We start from the raw sequence: 6,111 nt of genomic DNA, 5'->3' as shown, positions 1-6,111 counted from the left end.
AAGGCAGTCCAGGATGTCATGGGACCCTGTGGGGGAAGCCAGGGCTGGGACTGAGCCAAGGTAGGTGGTGGCAAAGGCAGTAACAGCAGCTGTACGAGCCCCAGCAATAGGAGGCCCATCGCCGGTCATTCCTCAGAGCTCAGCCCCGTGACATCTGCATAAATATGAACTCTCTGTCCTGAAAGCCAGGGTAGGAACTGCTGGTGCTCAGGCAATAAACTCTGTCAGTAAATTATCACAAAATAAAAATGTGCACATGGACATTGCAATAAAGCCTATCCATGAGTTACTGGGAGTCTTCAAAGAATCCAGTTTTTAAAACTGCTGCAATATTTACAACATTGCAAAGCAAATGGCCACAGGCTTAAAAATAGAAATTTAATGTTAAGGTTGTCACATTCCATGGAAAAGAACATTTTCATAAGAAACTTTAAAATAACCAATTTTAAAAGAAGGATAGTTTTAAAATTAATGCATCCTGTATGAAGAAAGACAGCAGATGACCTAAAAAAGCATTTTGAAAAGTGAAATTGTTAGTCGCTCTGTCGTGTCCGACTCTTTGAGACCCCATGAACTGTAGCCCGCCAGGCTCCTCTGTCCATGGAATTCTCCAGACAAGAATAGTGGAGTGGGTAGCCATCCCATTCTCCAGGGGATCTTCCCAACCCAGGAATTGAACCCTGGTCTCCTGCATAGCAGGCAGATTCTTCATCCTCTGAGCCACCAGGGGAGCATTTTGAAATATACATACACAAATTGTGAAGCCACTTTCAGTTGCTCCCAGAATCTTTGCAAGCTACAGGAAATGTCAGAGAAAACATTAAAATGCCATTCTGAAAATTTACATTTAAAATTAAATTCAACTTTATACAAAACTAATTTGTATGGAGAGTTAGATCTTTTTAGAGAACCTGTTAGGCCAGAAACATCGGCTCTAGATATACTGTCTATATATCAAAATGATTCTTTAGAAATCTATCCTAATGCTATTATAGCCAATAAGATACTCTTAGCTGCCAGTAACAGTTACATCAGTAGAAAGATCCTTCTCAAAATTTAAAATTATCCAAAATTATTTGTGATCTTGCACATGCAAACAGCAACTCATGCTGCTGTGAATTATATCAATTGAAAATGAAATTGTGAAAAGTATAAATTTTCATAAATCTGATAAATAGATTCCCAGAAAAGAGAGCCAGAAAAATGTTATGGTCAATCAGGATATCACAGTTTGATAAAGTATTATTTTTTTAACTGTAGTATATAAAATTATGGCAACAAACCTTTTTTTTAACTATAATTTTTGTTACTCATGTATCACAACTTACACCATTATGCTTAAAATAAAATATTTTTAAAGGAAAAGGTTTATGTTTAAACCCCTTTAACTATACTTAAAAAAAAAAAAACAAAGGGCCCCACATTTTCATTTTGTATTTAGCCAATTATGTCACCACCCTCCTTGAAGGGTAACTATTCTGAGACTTTGCTGGAAACTTCAAGATGTGCCCAAGATCCGCATCTTGCCAAAGGTTTTCACAGTGATTTCATCAAGTACAAGAGAGTACAGTGCATCCTGTAATGCAAAAACCAGGAACATTATAGCAGTTACGTTCTCAGGGTCTACATCCCTAGGCATTCTAGGGCATCCTTGACGTTGGGTTCTCTTTTTACAATAAGGTCCCCATCTTCTGAAACAGAAGGGGCTGTATTTCAAGTTTTCACCAATGATTCATGAGTCCAGCATCTTTAAATAAAAACAGGGCTGAGAGGGAAGAAAGCATCAGACATCTTTGAATTTGGGCCAGTGTTTCCAAATGCAAAGTACTCAACAGCCAATTTCCCCTGGCTTCATAGATAAACAACAAGATGACCTTTTATGTTAGAAAGGAACAGTGAAATTTCCATTTCCTTGTGGAATGTTGGGTTTGAAACCAAGTTTTTCTTTGTTTCTTCTCAAGATAACAATCCACAAAAAATGCCCCCAACAAATGCAAATTATGGGGTTCCTGTAGCCAATTCAGATGTTCAAGCAAATGATCTCGCCTCTTTTCTAAACAAAATATTACAATTACTTCCTTAGGAATGTATCCCTGCAGAAATGGAAGTTACCCCTTTCTCTATAACGTTGTGTCCTGGGGCTCCTGAGAAATGTTGTTCTATCCAGCAACTGATATTGTGAAAGCAGGGGATTCCCGCACTCTCCTTCCAGACAGTTCAGAACAAACTGAGGCCATATCCCTGAATCTTTTCTGGGAAGGGAGGGACAGGGAATAAAATTTTCCCAGTGGAGAAAAATGAAACCATTGTCCATACTCCACATATCTTTTGATCCATTCTCTCTTCTTTCCTTATTCCCACAGTTTCTTAAAATTATGGTTCTCAGGCCATACCAGTCTGGGGCTAAACCAAGATGGCCATAAGAGTCATGTTCCCACCCTCCTTAAAAAAAAAAAAAAAAAAGAAGAATCTGCTGCCTCCACCAAGTCTAACTTTCAGGGGGTTCTGGTTATTCTTTTTTTACAGGATTTCTTTAAATAACAACTCTTCAGGGTGGACTTAAAATAGATTTTGAATAACAAATTTGGGGTTTACATGCAACCTTCCAAGACTAGGTCAAGTAACATGCAATGAGGTCCACACGTGATTTTTTTTTTTTTAAGGAATTCTTTTTTTTTTTTTAATACTTTTTTGGCCGCATATCAGGGCATGTGGGATGTTAGTTCCCTGACCAGGGATTGAACCTCTGCCCCTTGCATTGGAAGCACAGTCTCAACCACTGGGCCACCAGGGAAGTACCCACACATGATTCTTTTGCTTTTAATCTCTCACAAAATTTTTTGTTTCACAATAAAATGTTGAGAGAACACTTTTTTAAAACTTTGTTGGGTTCTGTTAAATTTGCTTTTAAAAAGCCTTGATATAAGAGCTCTTTGTCAGAGTTCAAAATGTAAGGGCGCTCTCTGCCAAACCATCCAATATTAGAGAGAGACAGAGTGATCTCGACCTTGAGGATCTGAGAAGGAATGAATAAAAGTAGATTAAGTGACCATGTGCCTTTCTCTGATACTTGACACCCATCCCATCTCCATTGGTATTATCAATATCAACCTTCATTGCAGGCCCACTGGACCAAAAAGCTTTGTGTTCCTGCCAGCACCAGCACATTAGCAAAGAATCAGGCAGGGTTGGAGGTACAATGTCCATCTGTGAAACTGCCAGAAGTAAGTGGGCTCTAGATTGATAACAAGCACTGCCGTGACCATGCAAATTCACACAGCCAGACACCAGCATGGTGCTTGGCCCGGAACAGCCATAGATATGTATTCATTGGCTGAATGAGTAAGTGGCCTTTATCTAGTGAAAGGTATCACAAACATGGACGAATTCCATCCAAAATCTGGACTGGAAAAGCAACAGATTAGTGGGTCAGACAAAGGGCTATGTCAACTCCAAGGAAAGAGAGAGCTCAGAAGATGCTTTAGGAGGAGGGAGAGGCTAACAACTTCACCCAGAGGTAATTCCAGGGAGACTTTCATCTGTTCCCTTGTCACACTGAGAGAAGGGATGAAGATGACACCTATAAGATTGCAGTGAAGATGATTTCAAAGTGGCAGGACTTAACAGATACCAAACAAACAGCTCTGCTGGTGGAGTTACCCTGAGCATTGTAATTCCCTATTCACTTCCAGTGCCTAAGTGGGGAACTGCCTATACGTCCCAAGGTTTAAAAACCACAACAAAATCACTATGAAACTGCCTCCACTGTAAAGAGCTGGGAAATGTACACTGCATAGGAAACTGTCTTCAGAACCAGCATTCCTGCTGACTCATTGACGGTAAAAAGAGGAGGACAAAAAAAGAGTTTTCCCTCCCATCTCCAGCTGAGCAAAGCTGGCTGCACATGAAGTCCAAGCAGCACCAATAGCTGGGTTGGTGATGGTGGTTCAGTCAGACCCTTGAATGGCTGGATGATGCACCTTCTGCACTGACTCTGTTAAGGACTGGCTCCTTGTTCAAGCCAGAAAATTACTCTGTCCATGAATTATATGTTTGTTCTCTTTTATTTTTTCCCTTTTTGCTTTAGTAACTCTTGAATCATTATGAATAATTTAAAAATTATAGGAGGTTGTCATGTTATATACTAGTAAACAAACAATCCATTCAATAAAAATATCTCCAGTAGGAGCCATACTGCCAACGTTATCTTTGCCAAATTAAATGTACTCACCACACCAAACTGGACCTTTCCATGTGCTCAGTCGTATCTGACTCGTTGCAACCTCATGGACTGTAGCCCGCTGGGCACCTCTGTCCATGGGATTTCCCAGGCAAGAATACTGGAGTGGGTTGCCATTTCCTACTCGAAGGGATCTTCCCAACCCAGGAATCAAACCCATGTCTCTTGCATGTCCTACATTGGCAGGCGGATTCTTTACCACTAATGCCACCTGAGAGACATGTAAAAATATTCACATATGAACCCTTCCTCCACAAGCATGCATGTACACATACACTCTACACGATTCATGTTATGCCTCATTTCATTTGTTTGTTTACAATAACCAAGATGATTTGGGGAAACTGAAAAAAATTTGGAACTGGACCATCCTTACTCGCTCCTATCATAACACAGCCCGCTCGAACTGAAATTCAAGAGGAGATCCTTCCCTTAAGAGAAGAATCGTGGGCTTGCTCTTTTAAATAGAGTTTAGGAAACAGCTACTTTAAAGTCTTTTTTCCTAGTCATCTGACTTCTAATGTCTACTTCCTTTCTGCCCAGAGTTGCCCTTTTTTTGGATAACAGGGGAAGTAAGGTAGAGATTGATAAACTCTATATTGCATGGGGAAAAAAAACAATTTCAATCTCTTCCAGTGAAATTTTACCTGCTTGACTAACTGCTGGCTGCCACTTATATGTACTTAGTGTTGTGTTGAATTCTGAAAGATGTGGGAATACCAGACCACCTGATCTGCCTCTTGAGAAATTTGTATGCAGGTCAGGAAGCAACAGTTAGAACTGGACATGGAACAACAGACTGGTTCCAAGGAAAAGGAGTACATCAAGGCTGTATATTGTCACCCTGCTTATTTAACTTATATGCAGAGTACCTCATGAGAAACGCTGGACTAGAAGCACAAGCTGGAATCAAGATTGCCAGGAGAAATATCAATAACCTCAGATATGCAGATGACACCACACTTATAGCAGAAAGTGAGGAGGAACTCAAAAGCCTCTTGATGAAAGTGAAATTGGAGAGTGAAAAAGTTGGCTTACAGCTCAACATTCAGAAAACAAAGATCATGGCATCCGGTCCCATCACTTCATGGGAAATAGATGGGGAAACAGTGGAAACAGTGTCAGAGTTTATTTTTTTGGGCTCCAAAATCACTGCAGATGGTGACTGCAGCCATGAAATTAAAAGACGCTTACTCCTTGGAAGGAAAGTTATGACCAACCTAGATAGCATATTCAAAAGCAGAGACATTACTTTTCCAACAAAGGTTCGTCTAGTCAAGGCTATGGTTTTTCCTGTGGTCATGTATGGATGTGAGAGTTGGACTGTGAAGAAGGCTGAGTGCCGAAAAATTGATGCTTTTGAACTGTGGTGTTGGAGAAGACTCTTGAGAGTCCCTTGAACTGCAAGGAGATCCAACCAGTCCATCCTAATGGAGATCAGCCCTGGGATTTCTTTGGAAGGAATGATGCTAAAGCTGAAACTCCAGTACTTTGGCCACCTCATGCGAAGAGTTGACTCATTGGAAAAGACTCTGATGCTGGGAGGGATTGGGGGCAGGAGGAGAAGGGGACGACAGAGGATAAGATGGCTGGATGGCATCACTGACTCGATGGATGTGAGTCTGAGTGAACTCCGGGAGTTGGTGTTGGACAGGGAGGCCTGGCGTGCTGCGATTCATGGGGTCGCAAAGAGTCAGACACGACTGAGCGACTGAACTGAACTGAGTGTTGTGTTTTCTCCACCTTCATGAAAATATACAGAAGCTGAGCCTCTGTAGAGACAAAAAAGCATAGGATTTTGAAATGATAAGAAACTAAGGGATCTTCTAAGGCTGACTACTCACTCTACTAAAATAATTAGCTGTGGAGTC

At 40.8% G+C, this 6,111-nt stretch overlaps 1 long non-coding RNA gene across 2 annotated transcripts in view; it reads right to left on the bottom strand.

Annotated features, from left to right (window-relative positions):
* Nucleotides 1–364: 364 nt before the first annotated feature.
* The window catches only part of LOC147344328 (uncharacterized), a 32,526-nt gene continuing 26,779 nt past the window's right edge, over nucleotides 365–6,111 (bottom strand). For both annotated transcript variants that reach the window (XR_015155744.1, XR_015155743.1), the window contains one exon: nucleotides 365–796. This is a non-coding gene — a long non-coding RNA (uncharacterized LOC147344328). The remainder of the gene's footprint in view (nucleotides 797–6,111) is intronic.

This window comes from Bos grunniens, chromosome 26 (assembly GCF_055505025.1).
Source record: "Bos grunniens cultivar Pamir isolate PY7600 chromosome 26, Bosgru_T2T1.0, whole genome shotgun sequence".
NCBI classification, from domain to species: domain Eukaryota; kingdom Metazoa; phylum Chordata; class Mammalia; order Artiodactyla; family Bovidae; genus Bos; species Bos grunniens.
This window is presented reverse-complemented; position numbering and strand designations above follow the sequence as displayed.